The sequence below is a fragment of the Malurus melanocephalus genome, unplaced genomic scaffold, assembly GCF_030028575.1.
Source record: "Malurus melanocephalus ecotype Western Australia unplaced genomic scaffold, MMel_1.1 scaffold_195, whole genome shotgun sequence".
Lineage (NCBI taxonomy): Eukaryota > Metazoa > Chordata > Aves > Passeriformes > Maluridae > Malurus > Malurus melanocephalus.
Window position 1 is genome coordinate 144,538 of NW_026623427.1, and position 21,326 is coordinate 165,863.

Consider the following 21,326-nt stretch of genomic DNA (forward strand, 5'->3'; position numbering starts at 1 on the left):
TCTGTGATGCAGCATTGAAAATCGATGTATTATTTTGCATTCCTATATATTGTATCTTATTGTATTTGGCCTTACTACAGTCTCAGGGATTTTTCTTCAATATTTGTTCAAACTTGGAAAAATGTAAGAGCKTAACTGTCTTCATTCTCTTTTTATACTGAGAGAGTATTTTTAACCATTATTTTAACCTGTTAAACCTTGTTATAGATTTCCTTCCTCRTCACAACCCTTAATTTAGCAAGATGTGACTTTCATAATCTGTTTTATTCTACTTGCTGATAACTTTACCTTRCCAGAAAGAGCAAAAATAAATTTGTAATGAAGTCCCACAAATTGAACGAAAATTCTCAGATTTTGGACATTGATGAAATAKAAGCTTCATACTGAACATCTGTGGAAGAACAAGGGAGAAGAACATTTCTCATTTGTTAGCTTAAAGACAGAAAATATCAAATACAAATAAAAAAAAGGTGTGTTTCTGTGAGATAAACAAAGCACACTGAGCTAAATAATATTTGAATAAATAAACCAGTTTAAAGGGAACCAAAAGTAAAATGCTAAAACTAAATCAGAAATAGTGATGCATTTATAAATAATTTTGTTTTCTCTAAAAGTTCTTATAAGGGAAACATAGAAGTTGAAGTACAGTGTTTCCTCAATATAAGGTGTTAAAATATTTTTTAACATAAACTTCCATTCAGTCTGAACTTTAAATATTTTCAGCTTGCCATCTAAATGGTTGCAAAATGTTTCTTCTCAAAGACCTTCCTGCTTTTTTAGTGTCTAATTGACTTTTATTTTATATTCCAAATAATGAAATAGCACATTAAATGCAGGGAAAAGAATGTCCAAACATCTTATATTGCAATTTCCTTTGYACGAGATGCAGTTCCCATGTGATTTAAGCCCAAATGCATACTAAATAAATCAAAGACCTCACTTCCTCAGATGAAACAGCAATATAACCATTAAAGATATTCCAGAATTGTCATTGTAAAGAAATGAGTTTCTCTTTTCACTTACCATTCTTTCCACATCTTTATAGATGTCATAGCAATTATCAGTGTCCTGAATATAGCTATTGAAAATTCTTCTTGTTTTTCCATGTTTTTAAAACCCCAGGAACCCATATAATCTGTAGTGCTTGTTTGGCTTAAAAATAATGACTTTTGTATGTTTCAGAACATATCTTGTTAGAGATGGGATGTTAGGGACTACCCTTTCTAAAATTAATTTCCATGTATTAAACAGTGATCCTAGCTGCCCCTCAGCGTTCTGCTGCCCAGCCCAGAGAGCCACACCACATTTGTTTTACTGAATCTGCCATTTTTTCTCACTTTGAGTTACAGTTCTTTAGTAGATGGAAATATGAAGCTTTCATTCCAATGTTATTAGCTGTATACTCTTAATCAGAAAAGTGTTTCTTCAAGACAAGGCTGCACAGAGYAAATGAATTTGATTACATCTGAATTAGAGACAGAATAATTTAGACAATTTCTTGCTGAGACTCAAAGCAATTCCTTCCAGGAATGGGGAAGGATGATATCTTGTGGTATTACTTTTCTTCTCCAAAATGCTATCAGAAACAGAGCTTTGAAGACCTTCTAATACAGTCAACAATTTGGCAGGATCACTGTTTTTTAGGGAAGAAGTWCTATTAAATATGAAACCCCAAATACATAAATTGACTTAAATATGAGCATTCACTAAATATTTTGTCTGAAATAAGGCATATTTGATTTGCTTTAAAGTGTAGACTTGCTTTCGGGAAGACAAGTAAATTTTGCACACGTGTTTTTTCTAGCTAGATTTCCTCCTTTAGAATTTCCTCCATATTACCACTAAACTGTGTTACATGTGTTAGCTTGGTTATTGAAAACAGTGTGGAAACATACTCTTTATTTAAATACATTTTTTTCCTCTCCCTTAAATAAGCATTTTATTAGGGTTTGTAATGAGTAACAGCTTGAGTACTGTAAGAAGCTTTTTCTTATATATTGACCCTTGACACACACAAAACCACATTGTCCTGAATCCCTCTTTAATCAGAGGAAATGCCTCCTGATCCAGCCATTCACCAAATAATTGTATGTGATCAGCAGCCAGATTAGCCTGAAGCCACTGCTCTGGTTTCTCTAGAGGCTGCCCCTCACACATGCACACACACACAAGCACCAAACCAGCCAAAACTCATTTTAAGTTTTGAAGCTAAAGTGAGAAATTGAAGTTGTGGGATGCTTTTTCTACTTTTTAATACAAGAGGGAAGTTTCCTGAAGGACCTGCACACCGGATATCTAAATTTTCATTTGGGTCCCAGCCACCACTTCATTCTGTTTAATTTCTGGCAGCACCCAACCCTTTAAACCCCTCCCGGAAGACATCTACCTCACTGCCCCAGAAGTGTCCTGGAAAGCAATTTTCAATCACTGTCAAGGAGTGCTGATGAAACCTGAACCTTTTCGGTCCAGGTTAGGTGAGGGTCCCCAGTGGGTCACCAAAATGTCTGCTACAGTAATTACAGCAATTACATCAGAGACACCATGAGAAGMGTCCAAGTCTTGAGCTGCTAGAGTATGGATAAGTACAAAGGCTTTGAAGTAACCAACAGATTTGAACTGAAAGAGGGTAGGTTTAGACTACATATTAGGAAGAAATTGTTTAGTATAAGGGTGGTGAGACACTGGAACAGGTTGTCCAAAAAACCTCTCCAGATCTACAAAAGAGTTGTAGACTCCCWTCTCYCCCATCACTGGAAGTGTTCAAGGCCTGGCTGGACAGGGACTTGAGCAACCTGGTCCAGTGGAAAGTGCCACTGCCCTGTCAGGGGGTTGGAATGACATGATCTTTATGGTCCCTGCCARTCCAAACCATTCTATGGTTCTAATCTGATAYATGGAAATACCAGCTTTAATAAATAATTATTATGGAGGAACACAYCTCTTCATTTACAACTTTTGTGAAAAAAACCCTAAGCACTGCTGCTGTACCTTTGCTTTAAMCAAACCGCACTTTCCACAAGGTCACCACATTAAAATACAGATTATATTGTTGAAGTTTACCTCATATTATAGAAACTTTTTTCTGGAGCTTGTAGTATTCTGTTTGTGTCTTTTGCAGTGCATTTATTGCTATTTATCTTCTTTTATTTTAAAAATAGGGTGTTTAAATTTCAGTCTCTCGTAGAAGGTGTAGCTTTCATGAMAAGTGTTTTTCCTTTAAAAGGAACWTTCTTTTTTTTTCTTTTTCTAAATGGAAACACAGTATTTTTTCCACTGCTGTTATAGTTCTACGCAAAATTGATACACACTATAAATAAATGTTCACTAAAAAAGAGATATAAATAAAACAATGCTTCTTTTTATTAATGAAATGGAAAAGTTTGTCTGTCATRTGTTACATAGGTTTGCTGGCCAAATGGTCATTGACAAAACAGTCAACTTTTTCCTTTTCAAAAGTGTAAGTCTTTTAGAAATTAACAAATTAATTTGTACTCACTCCCAGGAGCTCTTCTGTCGGTTTCTCATGTTGTGTGGGTCTTGGGCCTATGAAGAGTCTTGATTTTTTCACTAACACTATTAGCTTTGTTTAAATTACAATTCTCTTTGACACTGTCCCATGGTAAGTGATTTGAGTTACAATCAAGTCTCAACAGCTGGACTGAGAAATCTGCATGCTCAGAGTATGAGGGTGTGCAAGGGCAATGTAAGGATATCTGTGAATAGCCTGCTCAGTATAAAGAACCATATGAAGTAATAAATTAAGCAGCCAGATTCACAGAGTACCAGGACACAACAGAGACACTGGAAAAGTCTAGAGTTTTCATATCACTGCCTGATTGAACAAAACTTTACTATGGAATGCTTATGGGAAAGGCCAAAGGCAAGGTAAAGGAGAGGTCAAGGTAGACTGAGGGTAAGGAATGTGGGAGAAGAGGGGATAAAGGTATCTGCATGCATGTAAACAAACTGCTGATTGATGCTTGACCTGGGCCTGATCACCACTCTCTGTCTTCTTATTGAAATCTATTTCTAACTATTTTCTTGTGTGTGGTAATAGCAAACTTGAAGCCAGAGTAGATGTTAAATAGGCTAGGAGGTCTGGCCTTTTATCATAACTTTAGCCGATAAGCAGAGAAGGAAAAAGCATGACATTTGAATCAGAAATCAATATTCATACTCTTCAAAATAAATTTGACAATTATTGGTTGGAAGGAAGAGTTTAAAAATAGTTTCTWAAGTTGAGCAATGATCAAAACAATTTTTGAATGTGAGCCCTTAATTCTCTATTTCACTGAAGTCCCATTTACCCCATATCTGTAAGAAAATCAGACCTCGCATGTCTTAAACAGTTTCACAAGACCATCAGTTCCTTTTCTGCCCGTTCTGATTTCCTTCCTTTTCTAATATTAAAGTCTATGTAAGATGCTGGTTGTGAAAAATGTAAAATGAAGTTTCAGTCTTATATTCAACATATTGCATGTGCCTGGGAAAATGGAGTTCCAAGAAGTGTCATGGAACCCTCATGGAACTGAGATGGGTGTACAAGGAACAGCAGAAAGGGGTTTTCTCRAAATGGTGGCTCACTTTGATTTAACATCTGAATTTGCAATTGCAAGTTTTTGAGATTATCTCCTACATTCAGATAGCTATGTTCTCTGACTCCTCTCTTTTTAATTGAAAAGGCAACCTTATGGTCCTTTCTTCATGTGTGCATGTTTCCCTTGGCAAAATGTTGTGTAGTAACTGTCGATATGACAGTGTTTCAAGAGTGGCTGCCTGAGTTTTGTCTCAGCCTAAATCAGGACTGAGTTGGCAACTTGGACATAGGTTAGGGTGGAGTGGGTGGGAGCTGCCTCTTTATTTCTCATTGAAGCCAAACCTTTGCATACAGGAAATTCAGATTCACATCATCCTGGAGAAAGCTTCATGAGGSACCATGTTTCTGCAACTGGGAATTAGGACTCTTCACTGTGCCCAAAAATACCCAATATTTTCACCACTATTCCTTTGCATGTTTTATATAAGCTGAATGTTAAAAAAGACATTAGTCTGTAAACCTCTAAAATATTTCAGAATCATTAGTTTAGGATCATGATCCCAGTTTGACATTTTTGGATAATCATAGAATCATAGAATTTTAATGGGAAAGAAAAAGCATAGTGCAAAGATAGAACAATTTRGATGTTGCAATAATATCAGCTCTGTCTGAATGAATGATGATAACTTATTAATATCCAGCWCACTTCAGCAAAATACTAGGCTGAAGAATGCAGAACATCTTAAGCTGAACTCCAGAAGGGATAAATACTTGTGATATATTATCAAGCACAGCAAGAGAAAGTTAACAATGTAAAAAATAGTAATTGCTTCTGTGTGAAGAGACAGGCAATAAGTAATTTTCTAAGCTTTACAATTAGAGATAGCTTGCAAAATTGTACTTCTTACTTCACTTCTACAGCTTGTCCTAACAGTCAAAATAAAATGCCTAGGGAAACATGTAAACATGAAGAAAGTATTGCCCTGAAGAATTCTCTTTGCTCTGTCATTTTTTCTTATTGTGGTGACCTCAGGGTCTTTTGACTTGTGCATCAATGAATATTTAAAAGACTTTTGGACTAAAAAGGAYGCATCAATTGCACGTTTTGGTTTTTATTATGATGGTTTTGAATTTAATTAAAAATGCTTATTTTGAGATTGTGAAAACTGTACAGGTAAAAAGATAATTTATCTTCTTTTACTGTGTAAATGCCTGATAAACATCACTGGCTGGATGCAGCCACAAAAATGATGGAAAATTTCACAGTAATCCCCTGTTCATAATCCTAAACATGATAATGAAGAGTGGGAGACTTCTGGTCTATCTGCCACCTTCATCTTCAGTCCTGTAGCAGATCCCCTGGTTCTTTAGTGTCCTTGTCATGGGCACCACCAGTAGAAGCAASCCTGAAAACTCTGCTCAAGTCTAGTCAGTCATCAGGCACATTGCATTTGTCAGCTAATAACATCAATTTCCACTGGCTGGAAATGGCATTTAATGCACTCTGCTCCTAAGTGTCCTGCTAAGCTCTCACAGCTCTCTATGAAAGCTCTCTATGAAATCATAGAATCATTAAGGTTGTAAAAGACCTCTAAGATTATCAAGTCCAATCATTGAAACGCCTACATTCTTAAGATCTAATCATGAGACTAAGTACAGCTCAGTCTATGGGAGAGCAAAGCTCAGTGCTCCYGTTAACTTCCTTATGGAACTGGAAACAGGACTGAATCCATCCCAGTTGGGCTTTCTTCCTGCCAGCATGAAGTACATTGCCACTGCCAAATCCAGTCCAAAGCCTTTTTTTCAGGGTTTTGGGGAGTGAGTTTGGGGATTTTTTTTGATAGCAGGAATTGATCAAGCCTCCCTTGGTTCAGCTTCAGGCCATTTCCATGAGCTCCATTGGTCATGAGAGTGAAGAGATCAGTACCTGCCCCTCTTCTTTCCCTTGTGACGAGGCTGAAGTTCACAATGAGGTCTTCCTGAATCTCTTCTTCTCCAGTCTGAACAGACTAAGTGACCTCAGCCACTCCTCATATGGCTTCCCCTCTGGCACCTTTGCCATCCTTGCTGCCCTCTTTGGACACTCACTAATTACTTAAAGTCTTTTTTTTTATATTGTGGCACCTGAAACTACACAAAATACTCAAGGTGAGGCCACCCCATTGTGTAGCAGAGCAGGACAATCCCCTCCCTTGTCCAGCTKGTGATGCTGTGCCTGATGCCACCCAGGAYACAGTTGGCCCTCCTGGCTACCAGGGCACTGCTGACTCGCATTCGACTTGCCATTGATCAGGACAGCCAGGTCCCTTTTCATTACACTACTCTCCAAACCTCTCATCCCCTAGATTACATACAACCAGGGTTGTCCTATTCCAGGTKCAGAATCAAAGGGATTAAATAGGAAGAGACAAAATGCTTGGGAAAATGTTTAATGTATTTTTAGTTCTTAACTGAAATAGTAAAGTAGAATTCATAGTAAYGCTAGACAACAAGTACAAAGGGAACTCACCTTTCTAGAACAAACCAGAAAATTAACAGTATATTTCTACATTGATTGTTAGAGAATAAACTGACAGATGACATTAAAAGGTCAAATAGTAAATTTGAGCATGTCTAAATAAAACATACAAGTAAACAGTTTGTGTACAAATCATGGAGTTACTTTTCTGCATTTCAGCAGTTACTGAATCTTCATGTGTAAAACAATTCATTTTTGTTTCAGTTTTGATCCATCTTACATATAGCACCTTATCATGTAGAAACAACATGTGTCATAAATGAGGTAAGTTTCTCAGTGAGAAAACACCAGGGATCTTCCTGTAATGCTTATTTTAAGGAGACTAAAATAAATGGTTCTGTTGGGTAAATAGCTTTACTATATTTTCACAGATAAATGCAAGTGTGCGGTCGAGTACTAGGTACAGTTAAGAATTTCACATATGAAAATAAATAGATGCACGATAATCTGCTCATCTGTTTCGAACAGAAAAAAAAATGTTATTTATTTATAGAGCATCTTAAATTGGATTAGATATTTTGGACTATTGTGGTTGAGGAGAGTTAGACTCCTTGGGTGATCCAAGAGGCCAGTAACGGGAGAACATACTGCCACTATCTGTAGGGCTCCTAATGAAATCTAGTCCAGATGAGCAGTGGTTTAGTATGTAAATTTATATAAAAGGAAAATGTACTTTAAACTTCATTTCTAGAACTGCAGTATAGCACRTTTCTTTAGGAGCTCTTGGAAAATGAATGGTCTGCCCTTTTATTCACAGATGATTGAGAGCCATGAGCCTTCTAACCTTACCTCTGGGCCCAATAGCAACCATGCCTGTGACACCTGTAAAGTACTGCTTTGTACTGGAGCAAGTAGTGTGGCTTGGTGAGATTTGTAGAGAAAAACACTTGTTTTCCAGCACCAGCACTAGCTCCAGTCTAGTTTCTATTATTATTATTGTWACTATGTGATTAGCTGTTGGAGTGCACTAGGTGAACTTCTAGGCTTCCTCCAGTTCAATTTCATCCTGACATGAAATCAAGAGAAAGGGCTTTGAAAAAACCCTGAAGGTAATCTATCCTTTAAGTATCTAAAGTATCATCTCACCCTCCATCTCACAGTGAAACAGTGAGAAGGAAAAACTAGTCAGATATGGTAGATGTCAGAACCCTTCTGCTAACCCTTAAATGGAAGGGGTAGGAAAACTGTCCAATTTTTGAAAAAATCTAATGATACAAATCAATGGACCTGAATGAAAGAAAGACTTGCAAATGCATTTTGTGGTATGAACACTATGTTTTCTTGGCACATCTTTACAGAATTCTTGATGGTCTGAAATAGGGTTTGGTGGAACAAGGTGATCAGCTGGGTAGAGAGAAATGATTTAATATAAATAGRTTTTTTTTCCTCTGCTAGACTAGACTGTTTTGTCACAGAATGATTGAAGTTGGAAGGGACCTGGGGACCAACCCCCTTGCTCAAGCAGAGCCACCTAGAGTCAGCTGTCCAGGACCATGTCCAAACAGCTTTGGAATATCTCTAGGGATGAAAACTCCACAACCTCCCTGGGCAACCTGTACCAGCACTTGATCACCTTCACCGTGAGAAAGTGTTTCCTGATGTTCAGACGGAGCATCCTGTGTTTTAGTTTGTGCTCATTTAACTGCTGATAACTTCATCATAGATTGATGTCCAGGATTAGTTGTTTGATGATCTCTCCAGGGATCAAGGTAGGCCTTACCAAACTGTAATTCTTACTTACATAATTTCTCTGAAATAGGAAAGTAGGGAGTTTATTGAACTTGAATCTTAGAGACTTGATATAGCTGGAAACCGAAGGAAAGCCATCCAGATTTCCAGGCAGTTATAGAGCTATCAGATTTTTCTGAGGTGCTGCTATTCTCAGGAGTATTAGCAAGTATTTCATAGGTAACTCTGAATAAGTTAATTGCCCTAATGCATATTTCTAATGAACAAAATACTATTTTAAAAATATCCCAAGGTGAAAAATCCATCATTTTGTGAACTGATTTAGCCTATTGGGTTATCATGAAATATCACTTTCTAAGCATGTTTTAGAGGGGGTTGAGTTTGAAATTAAGATAGTATTCTGTGATTAGGTTTAGAACCCACTGTGCAGTTATCTGTCTCAATATAGATATAGATACTAATATAGATACACACAAATATGTATGCATATATATGTAGACAGATATAAAAGAATTTTTAGTGTGTCAGCCCTCTTTCCCATTTTACTTCTAACTCTTGTAGGTTACTACTAGTCTTTAAAAGTAGGTCACCAAATTTTCCAACATTATATTTCTCAAGTACACTGTTCAGTTTAGGTAAAGTAAAAACCACCAGGTTAGTAAAATTGAACTTTTTGTGTCTCTAAACTGGATAATATAAAACTAGCTGGGAAAAAACACTTCATAGCATACAGCTCACTTATGTTCAATAACGTATAGGATATATTCTGAGTTTATTGAGTTAGGAGATAAAACTTGTAAGTCATTGCAACTGAGGGAATATTTTTTATTCATCTTGTTTGAATCTGATCAACAGAATATCTGCCAGATATTGAAAGAATTGTTTTTAAAATAGCAGAAATAAAACACTCTCTAATCCTTAAGGTGCCATAAAAAGAGTTCTGAATGCATCTGTTAATGTTCTGGACACAGAATACAAAAGGGATTACTTTTTTTTCCTAATACATAATAAAAAAGATAAAATAAATGGAATGAAATTAAGAATATGCAGGTGAAATAATAAAATCAAAACACACAAAATTATTTYCTTACCTCTTGGGAGAKCACTGGAACCCCAAAGAATAGCAYTGTTATTTTATAACTGCTGCATTTTGATTCGACGTGTGTTTTACGTGTTCATTTTCAAAACCAGAAACAACTTCAAAATTCTGTCCTTTGGTAATCTGTGATCTACAGTAGTTTAAAAAATRTATTGGTAAATGAGAAAAGGCGTACTAAGGACATGCTTTATTATCTGAAAGTTATATATTTGTTGGAGCTTACTGCTGTTAAGGGCACTTTTTCTAAAACCCCCTTAATGTAGTGGTTGTTGCATTGTGTTTTCTTAACAAACAGCAAGGAGCAGGTGCTGCTTTGTTCTCAGTGGATACTAAAAGCCTATTTGGAAGTTCCCTATAAAAACAGGCCAGGAAATTGACATTATTCTGTGTCCTCCAACAACAAGATGCAGTGAAARAAGTGAAGAAGTGTCATGGGAGGCAGGATCCCATAACTCACATATCCCCAGCTGTAATTGGGGGTTGTTGACTTACTACTACAGAAGTTTATGGCATTAAAACTGAAAAAAAAATAAATGATTTTTTAACAATTCGTTTGTTACAGAAATATACTTAAATTTTTCTGACAAAAAAGCGTCATACCACATGTACATACAAAGATAAGCTAAAGCTAAAATTGGCAATAGCCAGCTCTAGTTGCCTTGGGGGCTGCTAGGAGTGAGAGGACCATATTTGGACCCTGTAAGGCTGCAGAGTCTGACGTTATCAGGCTGTGTCACATTTTGTACTTTGCTTCTGACACTGAAGTCAAAGCGATGGAAAAAGTCACATTACATTTGCCCACTGTTTAATCACTTGTAATCCATATCTTTAGAACTGCCTTGCAGTTCTTAACTTTTTGAAGTACAAAATCATGCAAAACACTGTTTAATTTGTTTTCTGTCTTATATATCTCCTGTAAGATTTTACATTACAAGTAATTAATAATTTCTRTTTTTCAAACTCTTCTTTTTGTCTTATTTATGAAGGAGTGAATACRAATACTTTGTTTATTTCAGAAAACTTATGGTCTGGTAGGAAACTCCTTTCTTTTCCCATTTCCCCCTGAATCTGATGAAAAGGGTGAAGTGTTGAAATAGCATCCAGACATCTCTTGCCAATTGAGSCTTTAGTAACATTTTGATCAATGTGTCTGCCTCTTCATCCAGGAGCCATAGGAGGAGGTAGGAAATTGATAATTGGTGATGCAGTTCAAAAGATCGCTTAAAAATCTCTGTCCTAGGAAAATGAGCACTTTCTGTTTTACTGCTGCTGTGAGATTTACTTAAGGCATACCTTCTCAAACTAAATTGTAAAAGGCCTTTTTGTTTGTTTCTTTCTTTTCTGTTTTCAGATAGAAGTCTTTTTCACGTGTTTGGTCTTGTTCTCTGTTGTTTCTCTGGTAGATCTGCTGTGTGATAAGCTGGACACTTTCCTGACAGTGGAGCATCATGGATGCATATTAATCCATAAACCTTAATTTACAGGCATTTCCTTACAAGTCCTGTTGATGTTTCTTTGTTATTGACACAACATGCTGCTTTAGTTATAAACAATTAACGTTGTAACTGCTCAAGTGCTTCACATAATTATTATGACAAATAACAAAAGTTATTTCTTTCTCTTAGATCTCAAATTTTCCTTTAAAAATGTTTTCATACATAAGTCCTAACTAGACTAATATTTAATTGCTTCACTTTGTACCCTTGATGTTTTGTTCTACTAAATGGAATTATAAATAGTTAATAAATCTGCCATTAACTAGAACTATTTTCCATKAATAAAAACCTCACTTTACATAAAAGTATACGATTTTGGAACTGTAATACATTGCATTACACTCAGCTGGTTATTTGAAGAAATGAGATTAGCTAAAGTGATTTAAATAAGGAATCAGTCTTGGTTATGTTAACTTATTGGACATTTTTGATTTAGGGATTTTTTTAATTAAGTTGGGATTTTTGGGCTTGGTTTTGGTTTTCTAAGCTGTGCTCAGAAGACTCAAAAGAAAATTAGTTAAAACTTCTTAGAGACTGAAAGGTGATGGTGTTTCAATGACAATCACGGTACACAGGGTATTCACATGGAGCAGCTCTTAATGTTCAGGTCCCAGTTCAAGTCACTGCTGAACTGGGATTTGAACTCTGAGTTCCTGTGTGTGTGTATAAAAGTACTTAAATATGAGTCATACATTGAAAAGCCTTACATACCTACACATCTGCCTACACCTGCACCTAKATCTAGACCCAGGCCTGTTTTACTCTAGAAAATGACATTTCTGGTTTATTTGAACTATTCTATTTGAATTATGTTTAACGATAATAAATTCAATGTTCCGTAAGTAACTGAAAGGTAGCATCATTGTAGTCTTTAATTGATGCAAATTCGTTGGAGTGCTGCACCGCTGCTGCTGCCTCCTTTTCCTCAAAGACAAAGGAGAAAAGCATAGACAGTTACTGACCTGGGGAAGAAGAAAACTGATCTATGCCAAGAACATTTTACTGTTGGTACTTCAAATCATAGGAACATGGAATAACCTGAGTTGGAAGGGACTCACAAGGACCATCATGTCCAACTCCTTGCTCTGCACAGGGCATTCCCAAGAATCCCACCGTGTGCCTGAGAACATTGTCCAAACACTTCTTGAACTCTGTCAGGCTGGTGCTGTGACCCTGGGGAGTCTGTTCCAGTTCCCAGCCACCCTCTTTGTGAAGAACCTTATCCCGATACTCAACCTAAACCTCCTTTGAGCTTCATGTTATTTCCTCCAGTCCTGACACWGGTCATGGTTAAATATTAGCTGGGCAATCCGGAAAACAAATCTGAAATTCCCTAGGTATTGAGTCCACAGCAGTATGAGTTTGTATCCCCATATTTCAAAATTACTTGGAGAMAATCATTGGGTTTAGTACTTTCACATCTTGAAACACCACCTTACAAGTGAGCCATGGAAACTTTCAGTGGTTTTGTCTATGGAGGAAACCTAGGTGTTCATTTTAGAACAGATAGTTATATTTGGACATAAACGCTGTGCTGTGCTGCTCAGTTATTTCAGTGTATTCTTCCTTGTGCTGTACTCTTACACTTGGATGTCAGTCAGTAGAATTGCTTTCGCTGTCTGTTTCATTCCTTTCACAGTCATATTGGCTTGCTCTGCAGTCATAGGAAAGAAAAAGACCCTTTCAGAGGATGATCATTGCTTCGAGTTATTTTGATATTTATCTTCAGATTGGAGGAATCACACTCTGAAGGTGTGATTTCTGAATCTCTGTCTTTTTATAAAATTTTAAAGGCTGGTGAAGTTTTTATAGTAGGTTAATAATTCAGCAGCTGAATACATTTGGGATTGATTCCAGTGAAGGTAAAATAAGTCCACATAAGGGTAATTATATCTAAAACCTGTTTGCAACCTTGTTGTTACCTTCAGATGGAAAGATTACTTGGGCCACCACATGTCAGGTGGAAGTCAAAATGAACCACTGACTATATTCAGCAAAAAGATGCAAATGTTAAAAAAATTCATCCCTATCAATAAATGTTGTCTTCAGAGTTCTAGTGATGATCAAAACATATACATTTTCCAAATTCATCAGCTGAAAAGATGAAGTCATCTTTCATTTAAGATATGATTAAAAAGTTCTTTTTAAGAAGCAGAAACATTTTTTAAAATATTATATTTAGTTGCAATTTCTAAGTTTCACAGATACTTACAACAATACTGTCTGATTCCTTTAGAGTTCAGATTTCTCAGCTTGTAACAACAGTTTTATACTCAGTTCTAAAAATTTATAGTCAACTGTTATTTTCTTGAGGCATGGAAAAAAATAGCRAGCTTTAGTTATGACCCTGGCCTCTTCATTGCTGCATTTGTATTCCTTTGAGTATCTTTTTTGGTGCTCTTTTTCTGAGGAAAGCTTCTCTTGTGAATGGGAAGATTTTTTTTACTTTTAATTTGATATAAGAATATTTATATCTCCACAGTTCTCTATGTAGTGGTGAGAAATTTGAAATTCATAAATACACTTTTAAAATACACAATTAAATCTAGTTATGCTGTTATATTGRATATATATTTATCAGTTTTAAAAGTGAGACTTCAAAAAAAGTCAAGTTCACTAACCGAGACAGCTTTGTCAAGTATTCATTCATCACATTTGCTATAGATGCCCCTCTGAGAGTTTGGTCACGAAAGTAAGCTGTGAGAAAGATGGTGATCTGGAAACACACTGCAACCTTTACCAGGAGATAAAGGTGCAAAACCATGACATTTAAAAACAAAGAATACAGAACCAGTATTTTAAAGCAATTCCTGGATTTTGAGAGAATGCTTACCAAGGAATCAAATGTGAATGGCACATGGAACGGACAGAAATGTGAGCTATGCTCYGACAGCAGTAATTGTGTGAATTATATAGGCAATCATCAACTAGGGAGAGTCTGATTTGTACTGGGATCTGCCAAGCTAAGAATAGTTTCCTTTAGCTGGAAACATCTACTCTTCCCACTGAATCAACAAGGAACCTAAGGAAAATGTTAACATTATGACTTTTTTGACAGCTACTTTTATCTAATATAAGTCCTATCAAAGATAAGTGACATACAAGATTTTCTGAACATAAAAGAAAGCTATAAATGCATTCATCTATCACTCAGTTACACAAATAGTGACTTTCCCTTCCCACTTTGGCCTCCACTTCACTATTCTTGCTCAGTTTTTAAATCCCCTAGAATGTGTCAAACTAAATGTTGATTAATAACTCTGTAAAGTGTGTGATCTTTTTCCTCTCATCCCCCTTGACATGGAGCAGCATAGATTTGCCCAGAAAGCTCTTGTCACTCATTTTTAACAGGACAAAAAAACAAGATAACTTGGAGCAGTTCCATGACAATCCCATGTCCAGAGTCAAAAAGAAGCACCAAGGGTAAATTGGATAAATTGATTGTTTCCCTAACATTTTTCATTCTCATGTTTTTTATAACAGATCTTTTTAACAAGGCTTCTTTTTGAATAAAGTACTCAAGGTATTAGAGTCAAAAGGAATGAGAAAGATTGTGCTTTTTGCTTTATATTCAAATAATTGTTTTTTGTTAGGGGAACAGAATACTGCGGTACCATTTCTCAATCTAGCTATAATCTTATCTCTGGGATAACACTCAGAATTCCTAAAGTGCAAAGGAAGGCAAAGAAGGGTCTGATGTTTTCTGATAACAATACATTTCTCTCCAGAGAATCTAACTCATCATCTCCCCAGTTATCTTACTCCTGTTTGCAGTGGGAGCATTTATGTGATTATAACCACCATAGCCACAATGACCTGGAATTAAAAGAACTGTTTTATATTTTGAAATGTAATATTGATTATTTTTCTTTTGATATATTAATCAGAAACTGATTATATGTATGGCCGATGTGACTTCTCTTTTTCTCTTTGACAGCTCACTTGGTTGACGTACTCATTTTTTTAGATATTATAGTTTTGCATTTGCCTGTATGGATATCTTAAATTAAGCACCACTAACACAGCTTAACATTAATTTCTCACTCTCCTTTTCACTTTATTTTATTTATCTCTGGTGAAAGCACCAGTAAAAGATGCATAGACTGCATCTTTTCCTCCCTTCCCTTCCTTCCTTTCTCCCTTCTTTACTTCCGTCCTTCCTGTCAATCCATTAATTTTTSTTGCTTTTGCTCTTCTGATTCTCTTCCCCATCCKGCTGGGGTCAGGGGGACTGAACAAACTGCTGGCCACCCCATCCCACTATAGTCAATCAAGATCAACAATGTGGAGTGGGATTTAGTTACCTGAATGTGCCCATCGAGATTCCCTGAAGTATCCTACCGGGGCCCTTCTCCTTCTCCAGAGGAGTATGCCMTGCCTCTCCTGTTGTGTCCATCACATCCTGCTTTCTTTACCCATTTGCCCTCTTCCTATGATGCTGGGGCTTTTTTTAGATGGAACCTAAGAAAATATTGACAGGTGAGCACAGCAGAGCGTGGAGAGCTGCTCCTCCATCCCTAAAACAAGTCACCTGAACATGAAATTTCTGGAATCCTTTGAGCCAACAAGCCTGGATGCTGTGGTCCAGTGCCAGACCTCAGATATGAAAAAGAAGCCATGGCGACAGTCAAGCATGGCAAATTACACAGTGTGCCCCTATTAAAGAGAGGGAATAAATCCCCAGATGCCCTTTGGCTGTGATGGATGCACAGATAATTAGTGTATAGTCAGCCTCCAGGCACTTAGATGTTGAATGCACAGAATTGAATCTAACCTTGGACATGCTCGCCATTTATCTAGGACAAAGAACTGGCTTTGGATTGCTTTTCATTATTTAATATTAGTTTTAAGGAGAGAACAGGTAGAATTAACTACAAGGTTTAAAAATCACTTTGCTAAGGCCGCTACGAGGAGAAACTTATAGCACTCTTTTTCATTATGTGCTGATATATGACAATATATACAGCATAATAAATTGGGGGGAAAACCTGCAGAGGATGACATGATAACTATGCATATTTTATCTCCMTAATCTATGTCTGTTCTGTGGGCCACAGAATGATATTAAATTAATACATTAGAATTTACTACTAAGATTCCTAACAGAAGACTATTCAAAGCATCTGCCCTTTGTTTAACAGTGCATTGAAATATTTTACTTTAATTCAGATGAACAAAATAAAATTTCTTTTAAAAGGCAGATGAGAAGCATTGACATTGGTAATAGGTGAAAGGATTATAATGGGAAAGTAAAATTTACTGGACTGCGTCTTTTTTTCCTGAGAAAGTCCTTGCTAAATCTATAGGCAGGAGAATATAAAACAGGGAAGTTTTATAAGAGAATGTGAGGGAGTAGGCAGAGGAAATGAGCTAATTTAGTAAAAGATCACAACAATACAGCTGAATAAAGAAGTGTGTAGAAGGGTGGTCGTGGTCGAATTGTCATATCTGCATGACAAATAAACCAAATAGAGAAGATAGAGTAGGAAACTGAAACTTTTTGTTACACAGTAGTCCAATCTGTACAATCTGTCCAATGTCTGCTTCTTTGGAATGCCTTCTTTTTGCTAGACTAACAGAAATTTATCAGCCTTTTTTCCTGAAGAAAAATTAAGCAGTATTCATTATCTTTTTCCTCCAAAATATGATTACTGGCTGTTGCAGTTTGGAATGCTGGCCAAAAGCCAGGCACCCACAACACCTGCTCATTCGCTCTCCCCCACCACCACACCGGGTAGAGAAGAGCGAAGAGGGAAAAAAACTAACAAAAACGGTTCATGAGTTGAGATAAGGAACGGGGAGAAAAACACTTGATGGACAAAACAGGCACTACTTAAATAATCAAGAGAATTTATTACTAACAAAGTCAGAGGAGGAGAATGAGAAATAAATTACAACCCTCAAAGACACCGATCTTCTCCCCACTCCCTCCCCCCTTCCCACATACAACAAAGCAGCAGGAACGAAACAGGGTGTGGGGTTGGTCAGTTCAGGGTGTGGGGTTGGTCAGTCAGGGTGTGGGGTTGGTCAGTTCATCACCGGATCCTCTGTGACAGCTGAGGGAGAAAAATCCTTCCCTTGCGTTGCCGCGGGGTCCCTCCCACAGGAGACAGTTCTTTGTGAACCTCTCTGGCGTGGTTCCACTTTCACGAGCAGCAGTCCACACACATCTGCTGCAGCGTGAGTCCCCCCATGGGTAGACAGTCGTACCGAAAACTGCTGCACCGTGGGGTCCCTCGTCCCCTGGGTGCAGGCCCAAGGCCAGGCTGTTCCATCTCGGGAGCAAGGCCTCTCTCTCCATGGCTCTCCTGCTGGACACAGCCCCTTCTCGGCGTCCGCCCGCTCCGGCGTGGGGACCTCCCTCCTCCACAGCTGTGGGTGGATCTCTGCACCCTCTGTGGACCCCATGGCCTGCAGGGGGACAGCCTGCTTCACCATGCTCGTCACCAAGACCTGCAAAGGAATCCCAGCTCCGGCGCCTGGAGCAGCTCCTCCCCCTCCTGCACTGACCTTGGTGTCTGCATCCTTCACATATTTCTCAGCCTCCTCCACTGGCAAAACTACTCTGAGTGCCCCTTGTTTTGATTTCTTCTTAAATATGTTTTCACAGAGGGGTAAGCACTATCTTTAATTGGCCCAGGTTTGGTCAGTGGCATGTCCATCATCCTCAGAGCCAACAGCAATTGGCTCTGCTGGACATGGTGGAAGCCTCCAGAAGCTTCTCACAGGCGCCATCTTTTTGGCCCCCCCCCCACCTCCAAAAACTGGGCCAAGTAAAACCAACACACTGACTTTCTAGAATATAGACTTCATCTGTAGAAGGACAAAATATGTATTATTAAAAGCACTTTAATTGGCTAACTTGTAGTATTGTGTGGTGTGTAATTCCATGCTCAGTATGCAGAGCTTTGTGACCTTTGAAAACATAGCTCATAATATATCACAAAACCCCTTACAATAATTCAAATATTTTTGTGCCGTTTGTTTYTTTGCTGTGTCCATGTGTGCACTGGTAAATGTTAAAGTGTCTTGCCATAAGGACAGTGCTCAGATTTCATTCTCTGAAGTGTGTGAGCAGAGAGACASTGCATTATAGTGCTACTACTGACATTTCACTTCAGAGCCAAGGCCACCAACACTTCCAGCCCCTGCTGTTCTGTTAAATATTTGTCAGTGAAAAGAGACTGAGGATTGCTTTTCATATTTCTTGTACATGCTGAGCTACACCAAAGGCAAAATGTCAGGTAAAAATCAGTGCACAGCCTTTTTCTGATAGCAAAACTCTTAGCTTGCATATAGAGACTGTGGCCTTTCAAGAATATGCTATCGCCATGTGCACTGTGATCCTTTAATTGAAAAGCAGTGTAGGTAGATAATTGTGCAGATTAGAGACAGGCCCACGATGTGTGCCAATTATGCATGAAAAAAAAATTGAGACTTTGTATGACAAGGGGAATAAAATCAGGCTGATATAATCATAGTAGAGACAAACTTTCTGGATAACTCCCACATGAAATTAGAACTTGTAACTTTTAAGTGACACAGTGGGGGCTGGTTTATTGCTAATGCTTTTGAATAGGCCCTGCAGGGCTTGTTCACTTTTAGTTTCTTGGTAAGTACTTTGAGCATAAATGGAGCTTAAATGAACTGGCATGGTAGACTCTCATTTCTGTAACACCTGTAAAATTTTCACTATAGTCATTCCCTGCTCTGTCTCATCCTCTTGATAGTCCTATGTCTGACAGTATAAGGTTCAGAGACAGGATTTATTTGTTTATTTGTTTAAAAATCTGGGGGAAGTGGAATAAAGGAGTTTCAGAAACCAAGTTATTTAAAAGTGGTAACCACAATCTGCTTAATGGACTGATAGCCTTCTAGTGGATTGCCCTGCTTTCGCCGAAATACAGCATTTCATCCAATTACAAGAGCTATTATCATTGCAGTCAGCCATAAAAATCAAGTACAGTTAAATGTGTTTTAAAGATTCCGTGCACTGATAGCATTAGTAATTTGSGACACAACTGATATTAAAGTGGTTAGACATAAGCAATTATTTTAATTTTCTTGATTTTTGAGATATTTTATTTCATTTCTTCATAGATAACTTCTCTCCATCACCCATTCAAAAAAAAAAAAAAAAAAAGTATGTGTTTTCTTGTTCTCTGTCTTATGGGTAGAAGACTGATTTTAAGTACCTGCTTTGTCAAGGAAGGATTGAGTGAGACACAATCTGAAAGCCTCACTGTGACACTTGGGAAAGCAGCTGTGTCTGAGATGGGTTTTGGGGAAAATGGAAAAACCCAGAGATTTGTTGTGTTTCTCTCTGGCACAGTTTGAGTGTGTACTTCTCCATGTAGATTTGGAAAGAAAGCTTTATCTCCCAAACTTATGGTGTCATTTTGGGGAAAAAGAGAATTTTCAGATGACAAGAAACATAAATATTGGAATTTTCTGAATATTCCTTTATCATTAACCATAGCAAACCTCCAATATGTGCTTCACASAGCTTTGGGAAAGCTCTGTGCTTCAAACTTTCTTTAGAGTGCTGATGCTAAAGTACATATTTCTTCCCATATTTCTGTCTTGTTAAAGCAGAAAGGAGGCCATAGACAGAGAAAACACACTTTAAAGTCAATGCTTAATATGGTTGCTTCATAATTTGTAATGATATAAAGAGCATGATGTAAGTTGTTGACATAAACAACCTCAGTGGCTGAATAATTAAAAATAATGAGTAATTTGCTAAAGAAAAAACACATACTTAAAATGATGTTATTTTCCATGTTTAAAACCTTTTGAAAAAAAAAAAGTGTGGATCTAAACTGGTTAAAATCTGTATCACATTGTTGTATTTGAAAGCTAACTGAATGTGATATGAATCACAGTAGAAGAATTTAAGAATAATGGGTTTGTATAACATCATTTTATTCTGTTTTAGAATACTTTGCTTTCATTTTATGAACTTGTAAACTGCAACTTTTAAACAAACCCATGATTAAAGCATATTTTCCAGAGGACCGTGATAGCTATCAGGTCCCCTTCACATAAATTGTTTATCACTCATTTCCTTCAGAGGTAGTTGTTTGAAACGAATAGACACAATGAATTATTGCCTAGCAGGGAAAAAATTTGTCATATGGTGCACCACACTGTTTTGTACACAGCCATTCATTTAAACAGACATTATAAGATTTTAATGTGTCTTCTGAGAACCARAGTGATACATGTTAGTAGGTAGCATCAAAATAGCTGCACATTTGTTAAAACCAGATTAGCATAATACTAAGCATTGAACTGCATATTTTTATGTATTTCTGATTACTTCATAAACAATCTCTAAGATATTTGCATTGTTTTCAGCATCTATGAAAAAAAAAAAAAAACTTTCCCAAATTAAGGACAATTCCACCTGTTCAATATGTGGATGAGAAAAAAGCACTCCAAGCCTCTGCTTATAATAATTTCCAATATGGTTCAAATATGTGATGGTTTCAGAGCTATTTCATCCCAAATCCAACCCGTTTTACTCTCAATGTTTTTTTCCTAACACATTCAATGGTGTGTTKCTGTAATAACTCCAGTTTTAAAGGATAACTTCTCATACTGTTGTTTGTGTGGCTGTGGTGCAACAGGACCATTTCAGGATGAAAAATCTAAACAGAAACATAATAAATACCAATRTGTAAAAAGGAATCTCACGTAATGTGGTTTAGACTATCATTATTTAATTAAGTCATGGAATGGTTCAGTTTAGAAGAACCTCAGGAGGTCTCCAGTCCATCCTGCTAAAAGCAGTGCTAGTCTCGAGGTCACGCAAGGACTGTCAGGGCYTTCTCCTTGACATTTAGAAGAATGTCAAAGGTCCAGGTTTCTCTACAGTCACTCATGAAAGGTAGGCCCATTAATCAATTTTCCAAGATTTGATGACATGTACCTGTAATATTGTCTCAGTACCAATTATTGGTTTAAGCTACTAGCGGGGTAACT